Source organism: Bombina bombina, chromosome 2 (assembly GCF_027579735.1).
Source record: "Bombina bombina isolate aBomBom1 chromosome 2, aBomBom1.pri, whole genome shotgun sequence".
In the NCBI taxonomy this organism is placed as follows: Eukaryota; Metazoa; Chordata; class Amphibia; order Anura; family Bombinatoridae; genus Bombina; species Bombina bombina.
In genome coordinates this window covers 251,032,217-251,050,415 of record NC_069500.1, presented here as the reverse complement: position 1 = coordinate 251,050,415, position 18,199 = coordinate 251,032,217, and the positions used below count along the sequence as shown (strand labels likewise).

Below are 18,199 nucleotides of genomic sequence, written 5' to 3'. Positions count from 1 at the left end.
ATTTATTTTTATTTTACAGGCAACTTTGTATTTTTTTTAACTAGGTACAATAGTTATTAAATGGTTCTTAACTATTTAATAACTTCCTAGTTACAATAAGTACAAATTTACCTGTAAAATAAATCCTAACCTAAATTACAATTACACCTAACACTACACTATCATTAAATTAATTTAAAAAATTACCTACAATTAACTACAATTAAATACAATTGAATTAAATAAACTAAAGTACAAAAAAAACAAACACTAAATTACAGAAAATAAAAAAAGAATTACATTTTTTTAAAACTAATTACACCTAATCTAATCCCCCTAATAAAATAAAAAAGCCCCCCAAAATAAAAAAAATCCCTACCCTATACTAAATTACAAATAGCCCTTAAAAGGGCCTTTTGCGGGACATTGCCCCAAAGTAATCAGCTCTTTTACCTGAAAAAAAAATACAATACCCCCCCAACATTAAAACCCACCACCCACACACCCAACCCTACTCTAAAACCCACCCAATCCCCCCTTAAAAAAATCTAACACTACCCCCTTGAAGATCACCTTACCTTGAACCGTCTCCACCCAGCCGGGCACAAGTGGACGTCCAGAGGGGCAGAAGTCTTCATTCGATCCGGCCAGAAGAGGACATCCAGACCGGCAGAAGTCTTCATCCAGGCGGCATCTTCTATCTTCTTCCATCCGGAGCGGGTCCATCTTGAAGACATCCGACGCGGAGCATCCTCTTCCATCCGACGGCGACTGAAGAATGAAGGTTCCTTTAAGTGACGTCATCCAAGATGGTGTTCCTTCAATTCCGATTGGCTGATAGAATCCTATAAGTCAATAGGAATTAAGGTAGGAAAAATCCTATTGGCTGATGCAATCAGCCAATAGGATTGAAGTTCAATCCAATCAGCTAATAGGATTGAGCTCGCATTCTATTGGCTGATTGGAACAGCCAATAGAATGCGAGATCAATCTTATTGGCTGGTCCTCTTCAGTCGCCGTCAGATGAAAGAGAATGCTCCGCGTCGGATGTCTTCAAGATGGACCCGCTCCGCTCAGGATGGAAGAAGATAGAAGATGCCACCTGGATGAAGCCTTCTGCCCATCTGGAGGTCCTCTTCTGGCCGGATCAGATGAAGACTTCTGCCCCTTTGGAGGTCCACTTGTGCCCGGCTGGGTGAAGACGGCTCAAGGTAGGGTGATCTTCAAGGGGGTAGTGTTAGGTTTTTTAAGGGGGGATTGGGTGGGTTTTTGTGTAGGGTTGGGTGTGTGGGTGGTGGGTTTTAATGTTGGAGGGGGTATTGTATTTTTTTTACAGGTAAAAGAGCTGATTACTTTGGGGCAATGCCCCGCAAAAGGCCCTTTTAAGGGCTATTTGTAATTTAGCATAGGGTAGGGAATTTTATTATTTTGGGGGGCTTTTTTATTTTATTAGGGGGATTAGATTAGGTGTAATTAGTTTAAAAAATTGAAATTCTTTTTTTATTTTCTGTAATTTAGTGTTTTTGGTTTTTTGTACTTTAATTTATTTATTGTATTTATTTATTGTAGTTAATTGTAGGTAATTTATGTAATTAATGTAATGATAGTGTAGTGTTAGGTGTAATTGTAATTTAGGTTAGGATTTATTTTACAGGTAAATTTGTCCTTTTTTTTTTTTTTTATATTGTTTTTATTCGAAATTTTGCAAAGCAATAACATAACTATTGGGGACTCGCAGGACCCCTTTTCAACAGTAAAATCAAGTATAATTTCTGACCCTACACAACAGGTTCTGTTCATTTGAAAAGAAAAAGAAAGAAAACAAAATAAGGCAAATTAAATTAGATTAAATTAAATTGGTCTCACCCTGTGCAGAATTAAATTGCAGGTTATGTCTTGTGAGGATGAGCGGATCAATGGTTATACAGTAGAGCACTTCAACTTAATTATATTGAGTACAGGGAGAAGAAGGGGGAAGGGATAGTGGGGGGGGGGGGCACATATGTGTGAAATAGGGAGGGGGGGAAGGTATGCTACAGCCAATACTTCTAAGTATCTGCACATAATGTCAGGAGAGGAAGGTAGTCAGGTCGCTAACTGTCAGATTGGGCGTCATTTGACACAGTTTGTAGGTGCCATATGGTGTTGTGATTGTCCTTCCAATCAGCCCAAGCCATTTCAAACAGGTCAGATTTGTTAAGATCAAAATATATAGCCTTTTCCATAGTGTACAGATAAGCCATTGTGTGGACAATATCCTTCCAGTTAGGAGAAGATTCTCTTTTCCAGGCCCTGGCTATATTAGTTTTGATCAAGGGAAGTAGATAAACACCAAAGAGACATTGGTGTTTGGGAAGGACGTGAAGGCCTAGGTGGAGAAGGGCAAACGCTGGTCCAGCAGGTACTCTAAAGCCATAATCAGTAAGGGTGCGTATTCCTCTTTCCCACAAGGGTCTGATAATGGGGCATTCCCACCAAATGTGTAGTAAGCTACCGTGAAGACCACAACCTCTCCAACATAGGGGTGAAGTTCCTGGAAACATTTTAGACAATCGGGTAGGAACAAGGTACCAATGTGAGAGAACTTTGTAATACGTCTCAAACATTGTTACACAATGCAAAGTCTTTTTCCTCAGTTGAATGGCCCTTTGCCAAGAGTCAGTGGAGGTGTTGATACATAGGAGGGTGTCCCATCTAGAAAGATGCGGAGCCAGGGCAGGCAGAGAAGTGCTGTCCAGGAGGGCATAGTGTATTGAAAGTGGCCTGACAAGTCTGCGTCCTCCCTGCCAGACAGACTCCCAGGGAGTAGGGGGGTGGGAGGAGGAAGGAAGGAAGCCCCAGCTTTTCAAAAAGCTCTGAATCCTAACCATTTCAAAGGTGAGGAACTTAGGGGTGGCTGTCTGTTGGTTTAGCTGCGTTAAGGTGATAAATCCATCAGGTTGTGTGACAGACCAAAAGTCTGAAACTTTAGCAATCCGTAACCGAGCCCACGTATTAGGGTGAGTATCAGGCAAGCTCGTGAGTAAGCCGGCTGGAGAGCAATGAGCTGGCGGTGCCTAAGCTTATCCCAGATAGATAAACACTCTATAATGACCAAGTTACATATGCCCATACAGGGAGTGCAGAAGTATTAGGCAAATGAATATTTTGACTGCATCATCCTCTTTATGCATGTTGTCTTACTCCAAGCTGTATAGGCTCGAAAGCCTACTACCAATTAAGCATATTATGTGATGTGCATCTCTGTAATGAGAAGGGGTGTGGTCTAATGACATCAACACCCTATATCAGGTGTGCATAATTATTAGGCAACTTCCTTTCCTTTGGCAAAATGGGTCAAAAGAAGGACTTGACAGACTCAGAAAAGTCAAAAATAGTGAGATATCTTGCAGAGGGATGCAGCACTCTTAAAATTGCAAAGCTTCTGAAGTGTGATCATCGAACAATCAAGCGTTTCATTCAAAATAGTCAACAGGGTCGCAAGAAGCGTGTGGAAAAACCAAGGCGCAAAATAACTGCCCATGAACTGAGAAAAGTCAAGCGTGCAGCTGCCAAGATGCCACTTGCCACCAGTTTGGCCATATTTCAGAGCTGCAACATCACTGGAGTGCCCAAAAGCACAAGGTGTGCAATACTCAGAGACATGGCCAAGTTAAGAAAGGCTGAAAGACGACCACCACTGAACAAGACACACAAGCTGAAACGTCAAGACTGGGCCAAGAAATATCTCAAGACTCATTTTTCTAAGGTTTTTATGGACTGATGAAATGAGAGTGAGTCTTGATGGGCCAGATGGATGGGCCCGTGGCTGGATTGGTAAAGGGCAGAGAGCTCCAGTCCGACTCAGACGCCAGCAAGGTGGAGGTGGAGTACTGGTTTGGGCTGGTATCATCAAAGATGAGCTTGTGGGGCCTTTTCGGGTTGAGGATGGAGTCAAGCTCAACTCCCAGTCCTACTGCCAGTTTCTGGAAGACACCTTCTTCAAGCAGTGGTACAGGAAGAAGTCTGCATCCTTCAAGAAAAACATGATTTTCATGCAGGACAATGCTCCATCACACGCGTCCAAGTACTCCACAGCGTGGCTGGCAAGAAAGGGTATAAAAGAAGAAAATCTAATGACATGGCCTCCTTGTTCACCTGATCTGAACCCCATTGAGAACCTGTGGTCCATCATCAAATGTGAGATTTACAAGGAGGGAAAACAGTACACCTCTCTGAACCGTGTCTGGGAGGCTGTGGTTGCTGCTGCACGCAATGTTGATGGTGAACAGATCAAAACACTGACAGAATCCATGGATGGCAGGCTTTTGAGTGTCCTTGCAAAGAAAGGTGGCTATATTGGTCACTGATTTGTTTTTGTTTTGTTTTTGAATGTCAGAAATGTATATTTGTGAATGTTGAGATGTTATATTGGTTTCACTGGTAAAAATAAATACTTGAAATGGGTATATATTTGTTTTTTGTTAAGTTGCCTAATAATTATGCACAGTAATAGTCACCTGCACACACAGATATCCCCCTAAAATAGCTATAACTAAAAACAAACTAAAAACTACTTCCAAAACTATTCAGCTTTGATATTAATGAGTTTTTTGGGTTCATTGAGAACATGGTTGTTGTTCAATAATAAAATTAATCCTCAAAAATACAACTTGCCTAATAATTCTGCACTCCCTGTAGTTCTGCAGCTGTGCGTTGGGATCCAAATAACATCTCTAAGGAGAACACTGGGTGGCAAGGATGCCTGCTCAAGTTCTCTCCACCTATCACAAGACTGAAGCACCCCCCATTGGGAGATATGCGTAAGCATGGCTCCTTCGTAGTATTTCACTACCGACGGAGATGCGAGTCCTCCTAAATGGATGGAGAATTGCAGAGTCCTATGGGCAATTCGAGGGGTCTTACCTTGCCAAATTAATTTTGTGATCTCGCTCTGAAATTCAAAGAGGAGATGCATAGGGACTCTAATTGGTAAACAGCGAAACAGGTAGGTTAATTTAGGGAGGAAGGACATTTTAAGAGAAGCTATTCTTCCCATCCAGGAGATAGACTTATGGTCCCACGTGTTTTTTAAGCTACGTAATTCTGTTAGTAAGGGGAAGTAATTATCTTTTATCATTTGTGGGATACTATTAGATTTGTACTTATTTTAACTAGGAAGTTATTAAATAGTTAATAACTAGGGTTGCACCGATACCATTTTTTTATGACTGAGTACAAGTACCGATACTTGTTTTCAAATACTCGCCGATACCAATTACCGATACTTTTTTTTTTAATGTCATGTGACAGTTTACCAAACACAATACAGACTAATTATTTAAGATTCCTTCTTTATAATTATAAAGGACTGTAATTCAAAAGACATTATGAAATAATAAAACAGTTTTATTTGTCAAAAGTTTACTGAACATGTTTATAAATAAAAAATATTACAATAAAATATTACATTTAAAGGGGTGATACAATTGGGTTGTAGGGCTGTTATATAACATCAATCTGACATTTGTATGGAGGTTCGACTCTAAGTTGAACAGTCTTTCACTTTCCACACTACTGCATGGGGCAGAAAGATATTTTTGGGCCATTTTAGCCAGAGCTGGAAATCTGTTTATTAACTGCCCAGTACTTCAGGGGTTTGTCTGAATCAGGTACAGTGATCTCTCCTACAATAATACAAATAACAGCAATTTGTATTGGCAGAACAGTAGTAAACAATTTTTAGTTTAGTCTCCGCTCCAGTTTAAAATGAAATGGGAACATGCAGTTTGAAAAAAACGCCACAAGATAGCATATGGGTAGGAAGTAGAGGTATCGGTTTAAGTATCGGTGCATTTGCATGAGTACAAGTACTCATGCAAATACTTGGTATCGGTACCGATACCGATACTAGTATCGGTATCGGTGCATCCCTATTAATAACTATTTAATAACTATTCTACCTAGTTAAAATAAATACAAAGTTGCCTGTAAAATAAATATAAATGCTAAGCTAGCTACAATGTAACTATTAGTTATATTGTAGCTAGCTTATGGTTTATTTTATAGGTAAGTTTTTAGTTTTAAACAGGAATAATTTATTTAATTGTAGTAAATTTATTTAGATGTATTTAAATTATATTTAAGTTAGGGGGGTGTTAGGGTTTGGGTTAGACTTAGGTTTAGGGGTTAATAAATGTATTATAGTGGCGGCGACGTTGGCGGCGGCAGATTAGGGGTTAATAAATTTAATATAGTTGTGGCGACATTGGTGGGGCAGATTAGGAGTTAATAAATATAATGTAGGGTTTGGCGATGTTGGGGGCAGTAGATTAGGGGTTCATAAGTATAATGTAGGTGGCGGTGGTGTCCGGAGTGGCAGATTAGGGGTTAATAATATAATGTAGGTGGCAACGATGTCGGGGGCGGCAGATTAGGGGTTAATAAGTGTAAGATTAGGGGTGTTTAGACTTGGGGTTCATGTTAGGGTGTTAGGTGCAGACATAATATTAATTTCCCCATAGGAAACAATGGGGCTGCGTTAGGAGCTGAACGATGCTTTTTTGCAGGTGTTAGGTTTTTTTCAGCCAACTCAGCCCCATTGTTTCCTATGGGGAAATCGTGCACGAGCACGTTTTGCCAGCTTACCGCTACCGTAAGCAGCGCTGGTATTACAGTGAGATGTGGAGCTAAATTTTGCTCAACGCTCATTTTTCTGAGGCTAACGTCGGCTTGAAGAAAACTTGTAATACCAGCATTGGCTTAAGTGAGCGGTAAGAAAAAAAGGCTCGTTAGCACCGCACAGCCTTACCGACAAAAACTCATAATCTAGCCGATTGTAATAAAAAAAATGTCTCTGGTTGCTTCATTATACATAACTGAACATTTATATCAATATCTCAAGGTTTTGAAGTTGTAATAGAAATATTTAAAGGGATATGAAACCCACATTTTTTTTCTATCATGATTCAGATAGAACATGCGATTTTTAACAACTTTCTAATTTACATCTATTATCAATTTCTTCATTCTCGTGGCATCTTTTGTTGAAAAGCAGGGGTGTAAGCTTAGTAGCTGGCCCATTTCTAAAGCACTATATGGCAGCAGTTTTCCAAGCATGTTATCCATTCACAAGAGCACTAGATGGCAGCACTATTTCCTGCCATGTAGTGCTCCAGATGCCTATCTAGGTATCTCTTCAACCTAGAATATCAATAGAGTTTCTAGATATGAATAACTGCAGTCTTGCTGGAATGTAGGTTTTCCCCTTATCTAGCTCTCCAATTGAGGATATTTAGGAGCAGATATAGAACAGGCAATAAAAGAGAGTTTGTAAACAAGTCTATGTGGAAACTCTGTTGTGGGACAGTAAACACCTTGAGATTTTAATATAAATTGTGCTTGACATGCACCTTGCCCACGTCTCATATCTGCCCCTAAGTGACTTTATTGGATAACAACTAGAATGCACAATTTTTAAGGAAACACGGATAGTTGTCTCTTTTTAACTTACCTAACAACGCAGCACGACATCTTAAGAAAATGAAGGAAAATTGCAGAATAAAGCAGTATTCATTATTTTCCGTTAAGTAGTTAAAAATACTTAACTAAGCGCCTTGGAGAACCGCACTATTTTGCGCCTCTTCTGCACAGAGCCCCCGCCGCGCTAACAGGAGGTTTAACACGATGGCTTCCACCTGCTGAACTAAGCCTCCTATTAGCGTGAACGTTGCTCTGTGAAGAAGAGGAGCAGGTTATTTAAGCATTTTAGCTTTTCACCTGTAGCAGTGGAACATGTACATTTGTTTAAGAAAAAGAATGTAAATACTTACTATCCCTTTAACAATCCTATATTCCACACAACCTCGTTTTCACACTCTCTTTTATTGTCTGGTGTATGTCTGTTTCTATGTTTCTAATAGTCCTTTACAAAAGAGATAGATAAAAGGAATTCCCAGTTTCCAACATCCAGTACTTTATAGAATCAAAAAGTACCACATAGAAAGAAAATAAACCTTAACATTTATATTTTCAATAATTAAACAACTGATTTTAATATATATACACACACACATTATTCTCAGGCTAATCTTTGCTTTAAGTACATCATTATGTCTACAATGTGTTTAATGTTTAATATCACTTTAAAGAGATTGTTTGGGTTACTATAAACATTTTGTCCTCAGAGAAGGTTAGAGCCCATCACAAAACAATGTATTGTGTTCTTCGCTAGCAGCCAGAAGCCTGACCCACTTTTCTAATTTTCACTGAAATGCTGTGAATGATATTTCAGTGCCTCCGTAATGCTTCATGTTATGTTGCTAGCAATATTTATAGTATTTACATTATCCGCCTTAAAGGGTCAATAAAGTAAAAGTTAAACTTTCTTGGTTCAGATAGAGCCTGCAATTTTAAGACTTTTCAATTTACTTCTATTATCATTTTTTTTCTTCTTTTTGTATCCTTTGTCGAAAAGCATAGGCTCAGGTGATGATTGATGGCCTTACACCATCTCTTATCATTGGTTAACCAGATGTATTCAGCTAGGCCTCTGGAGCTGAATTTAACTATGTTTTTAACCACTTTTCAGGAGTTATAGTGGTTATATGCAAGCTATATATATATATATATATATGTAATAAAGAGAGGGGAAATGGGGGAAAAAAGGGAAATTCAGGAAGGCGCAACACTCTAAATGAAGGATCCTAGATTGGGAGTATTAAGATCAGTGGGTATTAAAAAACCAGTTAAACTAGTAATATTCAACTAGTGGAAAAATGCAAAGGGAATATCAAATATAGATATAATGTAATATAGAAGGAAAGGCAATTCAAATATTTACTAAGAATTACTCTAATAAGCTGTTGTTTGTTGATTGATGGATATCAAAAAGTATCGAAAAATAATGTATACAATATACACACAATGGCCCAGATGAAATACAAATGGTACTGTTAAACAAATAGCATAACTGATGGAATGCCCGCTGGATGATATGTGACAAATTATGTACATACAGACCTATAACAAAAAGCAGCCACCTAGAGATGCCCAAATATTCAAATTGGCAAAAATTTAACAAAAATAACTACGATGGATGTTATAAATTATAATAGCCTGAATATGTAGTAAATTATGATAATAATAATATTGAAACGTAATGTTGACTGTCAGACTGTATTTCAACAGTAAAAGTCCTGTGAAAGTTCAAAATTCAAGTCCAATATAGCAAGTGAACTTCTATAGCTGTAGATGAAAACAAGAGATCCAAAATGGTTAAACAAGATATATCAATGAATCCACGTTCCACAACGAAGCCGTTGGGAGTATACTTACACTCCGTTACCTCACCTGCTAGCATGTGATTTGAACCAAACAGCAGAGAACGCTGAGATTTGTGGAGTGGAAAATGCTTTGAAAGTTTACGTGCTCTTTATCCTTCCAAGGAGAGACCGTGATCCTGCTGCTGGTGAGGACTGAACACAATTCGGGAGAGAGTGTTAAAGAGATCTCTGGATCGAAAAAGGACACCGCTCCACTGTACCACAGACACCGAGGGGAAGAACTACCTATACACTGCGCGGCACTTACCTCATGAGATTGAGGTAACGGAGTGTAAGTATACTCCCAACGGGTTCGTTGTGGAACGTGGATTCATTGATATATCTTGTTTAACCATTTTGGATCTTTTGTTTTCATCTACAGCTATAGAAGTTCACTTGCTATATTGGACTTGAATTTTGAACTTTCACAGGACTTTTACTGTTGAAATACAGTCTGACAGTCAACATTACGTTTCAATATTATTATTATCATAATTTACTACATATTCAGGCTATTATAATTTATAACATCCATCGTAGTTATTTTTGTTAAATTTTTGCCAATTAGAATATTTGGGCATCTCTAGGTGGCTGCTTTTTGTTATAGGTCTGTATGTACATAATTTGTCACATATCATCCAGCGGGCATTCCATCAGTTATGCTATTTGTTTAACAGTACCATTTGTATTTCATCTGGGCCATTGTGTGTATATTGTATACATTATTTTTCGATACTTTTTGATATCCATCAATCAACAAACAACAGCTTATTAGAGTAATTCTTAGTAAATATTTGAATTGCCTTTCCTTCTATATTACATTATATCTATATTTGATATTCCCTTTGCATTTTTCCACTAGTTGAATATTACTAGTTTAACTGGTTTTTTAATACCCACTGATCTTAATACTCCCAATCTAGGATCCTTCATTTAGAGTGTTGCGCCTTCCTGAATTTCCCTTTTTTCCCCCATTTCCCCTCTCTTTATTACACATTTTTTCTACCAAGTCAACTGTTCCTGGGGGCACAGTTTTCTCTGGGTAGATATTCATAGGCAGCAAATTGACCACTTTAATCTCTCTAGAATATATTTATAGGGTGTCTCTCCAGCGCCATTCCTACACCCATCTTTCTGTTTATATATATATATATATATATATATATATATATATATATATATATATATATATATATATATACAGTTGTGCTCATAAGTTTACATATCCTGGCAGAATTTATGATTTCTTGGCCATTTTTCAGAGAATATGAATGATAACACAAAAACTTTTCTTTCACTCATGGTTAGTGTTTGGCTGAAGCCATTTATTATCAATCAACTGTGTTTACTCTTTTTAAATCATAATGACAACAGAATCTACCCAAATTACCCTGATCAAAATTTTACATACCTTGGTGATTTCGGCCTGATAACATGCACATAAGTTGACACAAAGGGGTTTGAATGGCTATTAAAGGTAACCATCCTCACTTGTGATCTGTTCGCTTGTAATTAGTGTGTGTGTATAAAAGGTCAATGAGTTTCTGGTCTCCTGGATTCTGGATTCTGAGTCATGGGGAAAGCAAAAGAATTGTCAAAGGATCTGCGGGAAAAGGTAGTTGAACTGTATAAAACTGGAAAGGGATATAAATAGATATCCAAGGAATTGAGAATGCAAATCAGCAGTGTTCAAACTCTAATAAAGAAGTGGAAAATGAGGGGTTCTGTTGAAACCAAACCACGGTCAGGTAGACCAACTAAAATTTCAGCCACAACTGCCAGGAAAATTGTTTGGGATGCAAAGATAAACCCACAAATAACTTCAGGTGAAATACAGGACATGTGGTGTGGCTGTTTCAAAATGCACAATAAGGAGGCACTTGAAGAAAGATGGCCTGCATGGTCGAGTCACCAGAAGAAAGCCATTACTACGCAAATGCCACAAAGTATCTGCTTACAATACGCCAAACAGCACAGAGACAAGCCTCAAACCTTCTGGCACAAATTCATTTGAAGTGATGAGACCAAAATTGAGCTTTTTGGCCACAACCATAAACGCTACATTTGGAGAGGAGTCAACCAGGCCTATGATGAAAGGTACACTAGTCCTACTGTGAAACACAGAGGTGGATCGTTGATGTTTTGGGGATGTGTGAGCTACAAAGGCACCTGAAATTTGGTCAGAATTGATGGCAAGATGAATGCAGTATGTTATCAAACAGAACTACTCATTTTCCACTTCTTGATTAGAGTTTGAACACTGCTGATTTGCATTCTATATTCCTTGGATATCTTTTTAAATCCCTTTCCTGTATTATACACCCTACAGTTCAACTACCCATTTCCCACAGATCCTTTAACAATTCTTTTTTTTCCCCCCTTGACTCGGAATCCAGAAATGTCAGTGCAGCACTAGATGAAAGATGCAAGGGTCTGTCAGGAGTCCAGAAACTCATTGACCTTTTATACACACACACTAATTGCAAGCAAACAGATCACAGGTGAGGATGGTTACCTTTAAAAGCCATTCAAATCCCTTTGTGTCAACTTGTGTGCATGTTATCAGGCCAAATAACCAGGTTATGTAAACTTTTGATCAGATTCATTTGGGTAGTTTCTGTTGTCATCATGATTTAAAAAGAGTAAACACAGTTGATTGATAATAAATGGCTTCAGCCAAACACTAACCATGAGTGAAAGAAAAGTTTTTGTGTTATCATTCATACTCACTGAAAAATGATTGTGTGTATATATATATATATATATATATATATATATATATATATATATATATATATATATATATATATATATATATACTGTTTCCATTATCTGCATATAATACTTGATTCCAAATCTTTGTTAAAATTGATTATTTTTATTGTTGGAATTAGTTCTTATAACAATATTGCTAAAATGTTGTACCTTATATAATTGATCTTTTCAAGAAAATATGTTATGAAATCCTATTTATGTGTACCTGTCACTTTTATTTTAATTGAAATTACCCCATGTTAAAAGGATTTAGTGCATTCTTAAATTGTCATGAATCAGATAGTAAAAATAAAAAGACGTCTATTTTACTTCTGTTATCTATCTGTCTCAAACATGACTTCTATATAATCATAAGAGGTTTAATTTCTACTTCCATATCCTTTCAACCTTGTTTATCTCTGCAAATATTTACCTCAAATAACTAATTATGTCATTGATTTATGTCTGAACTTTGTCCATAAGATCTAATTGCATGAGTAGTGCATACAGTCTATCTGGGATGAGTAGACTGGTGGGTTGTAGCTATAGTTGGGCATATCTGGGATGGAGTTGCAGTAGATTCACATTGATGCAGAGCCGAGTTAGGGAATGGATGAGCAGAAAGTGGAGAGATCAGGCACGTGACTAGGTTGTCCTCTGCAAACTTGGAATTTTATAATATCCTGGAGATCTGCGGCAAAACAGTGGGGCTGATCTTCCAGCCCCTAGCAATCCCGCAAAATGTGGGGCAGTCTGGAGCTCTGGTACTGCAAGCTGAATGTTGTAACGTGTTTATGCTAAGTCAGGAGTTGTTTGTGAATACATATTTGGTGCCCTAATCTTGGTTTGAGAATACAGTTGTACAGATGATTAGTGCTGAGTGCAGGAAAAGAAAATCATGTGATCTATTAGTCAGTATATAAACATCTACTCGTAGGTTTAGCTGAACATTGTATAAGAATTAGAGGAAATGAACCAAGATACAAAGACTTCTCTTTTCATTTTTTGGGGGGGATTTCCATAATGTTCTCTGAGATAGAAGATCTATTTATAATTAATTGCAGCACTCAAATTTTCCAGGACTTATAGATACAATATTTTTAGCATAATTAGACAGTTAGACATTTATGGTGCACTGGCTGTCACCTTTCTCCAGCCCTGGGCAATAAAGTGTGTGATTTAGTCCTAAATTTTGTACTTTGACTATTGAATATGAATAAATGACAATGGGCTACATTACAAGTGGAGCTATAATTTATTGCGTGCCCATAAATTGGCAAATTCACCAATTTACTGGTGCTAGATAAATAACCAGCTATTACAAGTGGCTGGTTTTAGCTACAACAAGCTTGTGGTTGCAATTAACGCTTTAAAAATTAACCAGAGATCAGACCTCTGGTTAATTTTTAAAATGTCTGTCAATTCCCCCAAAATAACAAAGCAGTTTTATGGGGTTAAAGTGTGTGGGTATGGGGTGTTAGAAAAAAAATGTCACTGAAAAGTGCCTTTACATTGCTGTCCATGCGGACTACATATATATTTACACTTTGCTGCCCACTTTCCCCTTTCACTGCTATAGGTCTACTGTCATGAGAATGAGGCTCCTATGAGCTCAAAGTTTCCCTGCAACTAACCTATTCGCGTGTGCTGGTATTGAATGGAGTGCAAATATTTGGCTTGCGTAAGTGCAATTTTGCGCTCCACTTGTAATCTGGCCCTAAATCATTTGTTTCCTATGTCATTTGTAACTAAAAAGTGGTTATAACATAATTTATTCTGAGGATTTATCATTATTATAAATTTGAGTATAATGCAATGCAACCCCCAGGCGATCACACCATTAGTGACAGGCCCTCCATATAAATGAGAAGGAGTGCCCCTAATCTAGAGTATATTTAAAGTCAATAATATAAGGAAAAAATGAATAGTTTTAGTGTTTTTGTAAAGCCACCGTAAATGGGGCATTAACTAAATCACCACAACTAGTTTAATTAAGCATAGTTGAAGGGACACTAAACCCATTTTTTTCTTTGTTTCATGATTCAGATAGAGCATGCAATTTTAAGCAACTTTCTAATTTACTCCTGCTATCAATTTTTCTTCGTTCTCTTGCTATCTTTATTTAAAAAGTAGGAATTTAAAGCTTAGGAGCCAACCCATTTTAGATTCAGCACCCTGGATAGTGATTGCTTATTGGTGGCTATATTTAGCAAAACAATAAGCAAACATAACCCAGGGTCTGCACCAAAAATGGGACAGCTCTTAAAGGATTACTTTCTGTTATAATTTTTAAGCTAAACAACTAACATATTAAAGTTAATAAACATTAATTAAAACCTACTGACCTATATTTTCTCAAAAACGAAGTTTCATAACGTTCTAAAAGTTATATCTTTTATTCGCCGATGATGTCACGTTATCCTGCCCACTATTTTCAGCACTGTGTGTTCAAAATACTTAAACCAATAACTTTGTGTTTAAAGCGCCATTTTGAAACCTAGGTATTGTAAACGGATTGGTACAGAGCAAAGGATACCCACGGAGTGGGTTTGGAAAACAATTAAATTTGCAGACAAGATTTCTGATATACGGTAGAGATATGTTAATGAAATGCTATTGATAAAAAGCGTATTTGGGGTAGTTAGTTATTAACAGGCATAGAAAATATTTACTTACAGTGGCCCTTTAAGCTTTACATTCATGCTTTTTAAATAAAGATAGTAAGGGAACAAAGACAAACTGATAATAGGAGAAAATTAGAAAGTTATTTACAATTGCATGCTCTATCTGAATCATTAAATAAAAAAATTGGGTTTAGTGTCCCTTTAAGAGGGGTTTGAATGCATACTTAAGTATGACACAGTTTATATGTGCTTGCAACATGATAAACAGTGTTTGTCTAGATCAGCATAGGAGCTCATTTACATTTTGCCCTGCTAATCCACAACATATGAGACTAGGTAAACAAGAGGTTTTTGAATGGGTGTATTCCTGCGAAATGCTGAAATAACAAAACTATGCAGATTTTGTTAAAGTAACTTAAGCGCCTAGATTCATAGATGCTTTTAAGTTTGCTGAGGGTCCTTGTTAAAATGAAATCATGTTTCAAATTCATTAAAGGGGCAGTCAACTTTAATGTTACACACTATGTGCAGAATTATGTAACAGTAACTTATCAGCACCTGTAAAAATATAAAGCATGTTAAAGATTTAACCCTCCCCCCAAACTTTACTTACCTTACATGTGTGCTATCTAATCACAGTGTGCCCGTTCGCACCATTGAACTAAATCTAGCACTTCCTCACTGGATAAAGCTGTAACGTTCATTTGGGGGGTTAATTCTTTAACATGCTTTATTTTTTACAGGTGCAGAATTACGTAACATTATTATTAACATTGACTGCCACTTTCGTTATGGTTTAACCTATTTTTTCCAGTGTTTTGTTAGCGGGCATTGTTGCTATTAACAGCTATGATTGCATAAATTGCTCAATACATGATATCTCACACATCAAGTGAGAACCTAGCAATATGGAAAAACAATTATTAGAACCACAACACTTAGGAAACAAGATTGCAAAACAGTTTAAAGGGACATGAAAAACATATTTTTCTTTCTTGATTGATATTGAACAAAAATGAATTTTATAACAACTTTTCCAATTTGCTTCTATTATCAAATTTGCTTTATTCTCTTGGTAATATTTGCTCAAAGGGACATAATACTCATATGCTGCATCAAGTGCTTAAACATTTGGGTATCATGGCCCTTTAAGGAGCAGTAATTCACTACTGAGAGCTAGCTGGACAAATCTAGTGAGCAAATCACAAGAGACGTGTGCGCAGGCACCAATCACCAGCTAGCACCCAGTAGTGTGGGAAATGTACATATTCTTTTTTTAACAACAAGTATCAAGAGAACACAGTATATTTAAAAATAGAAGAAAATTTAAAAGTGTCTTAAAATGACATGCTCTATCAGATTATTGGAAGTTTATTTTTGACTTTCCTATCTGTTTCAGTAGATGGGGTAGATTTATTAAATGTCGGGCGGACACAATCCGCTGTAGCGGATCATGTCAACCCGACATCGATAAATGCCGACAGCATTGCACAAGCATTTCTGTTGAAATGCTTGTGCAATGACGACCTCTGAACATTCACGGCCAATCGGCCGCTAGCAGGGGTTGTCAATCATGATTGTTGTTTGCCACCTCAGAGGTGGTGGATTCATAAGAAATCACTTATGATATCTGGCAACATTTCTTTCCATCAACAGTTACACCTTGTTATACAAAAGTATACCATATGGAATTGGTGACACTTCACATTGTAACTCAAATTGTAACATCATTATTGTGATCCACCTCCAGTAAAGGCTCCATAAACATTTATGCCTCAATATACTTTACCTAAACTGCACTCAATCTCAATTCAATAGAGACGGATTACTGTGCTGAAATATTGTCATTCAGAACCAGCACTTCATCAGCTAGCACAGGCAGAGTAACTAAGCTTCTGCTAGGATGATATTAAACAGATGGTAAATTCAAATTGCATTAAAGGGATAATATAGAAGCATTTTTGCAATGCACATATTTTAGTGATAGCTTTTATAGTCTGTGGGACATATGAGCATTCTGTGTGCCCTTTGTACCTGTAGCCAGATAAAATGCGAGCTCCAGATATGAGATAAACAATCCATTACTGATGGCTCTGTTAGCAGTTACAGGCACTAGATATATATTAATGGGTCATGCTGATGTATGTTCTATATGGCCTATGCACAGTACAAGTTGAAATATTGGTAGCATTTGCTTGAAGAAGCTTTCCTAATACATATATATTTTAAAAAAGGTTATGTGCATTTTAATTTTAAGTATAACTCGGCTTTACAAACCTATGCTACACGATAGAGCTGCCAGGTGTTCAGTATTTAACCGGACAGTCCAGTAATTTAGCAGGCTGTTCACCCTATAAAACATACTAGAGTTTTAAAATCCCCTAAGTATTAGCTAAATGTAAAGGGCCTTTTAGGTGTCTAGGCATTACAAATATGGCACAAGAAGTAACATTGGATTTTCTATTAAATGTGTTAGCCATGGGGGTGCTAAATCATTGCTATATATGTGTGCTCCAGACAGCCACGGGGGTCAGATCGCTACACTATTTGTTACTGGCAACCAAGGGGATACAATGACTGCTCAGTTGAACTTTGGGGGATATTGTGTGACTCCCACCTACCACCTGTGCCCCATCACCTATAGGTCCTCAGGTATTTTAATGGAGCACAGCTGGCAACCCCACTCCAAGGGTGCCTGTAGTGACTTGAAAAATTAGCCTGGCACCTGGGTTTTTGAGTCCTACCCCTATACTGTTCCTTTGTGTCTGCGATCATGTCAGGCATCCTACAGTATCTACTGTAGATCACACCTGGAAACTACATATCCCAGAATGCTGTGGCCTGAGAAACAACCCAATCAACAGATACAACCCAATCAACAAATTTGCTGAGTGAGCACATATACAGTATTTGCATGCTGCATTCTGGTTGCTATCAAACAAAGGGAATAAGCTGTTAATTGATTCAGGCAGGTAAAATGTTGCAATGTGATATTTCATGTATTATTTGGTGTTCAAAAATCTCATAATAAATCACATTAGTTGCAATATAAGTAACGAGAACTGTCAGTACTTATAGATGCGGTGGGAAACATCCAAACACATTGTTACCTTGTTTCTACTTTTGTCGTTATACCCAATGTGTTTTTTTTTTTATTATTATTATGGGATTTCTCAAAATCAAATAATCCCAGAGGTCTCAGAGTGAAAAAGTATCCAGAACATGCTTCACAGTGCCCTGACTTTATGGCAGAGTTAAACAGCACTCTCAGTACTTGCTCTCTTACGTTGATGAAGCAATTAGAGATCACAAAGATAAAAGAATATTGTACATGTTTTACAAACGATCCCAAGTACCAGGACTTTCAAGATCAACTTGACACTACTATTAATAAGCTGGATGATGAATTTATAGAGGTCAAGATTAAAAAATATAACAGGGATTGCAAAGATTATGACCTAAATATGGTATACAATTGGAATCAGATTAGACGCATTAGAAGTGGATACCTCTGATGACAATCCTAGAGCCTTTACACCA

At 37.3% G+C, this 18,199-nt stretch overlaps 1 protein-coding gene across 1 annotated transcript in view; it reads left to right on the top strand.

Annotated features, from left to right (window-relative positions):
- ST8SIA4 (ST8 alpha-N-acetyl-neuraminide alpha-2,8-sialyltransferase 4) overlaps window positions 1–18,199 on the top strand; it is a 409,079-nt gene that overhangs the window by 36,597 nt on the left and 354,283 nt on the right. The window lies entirely within an intron of this gene.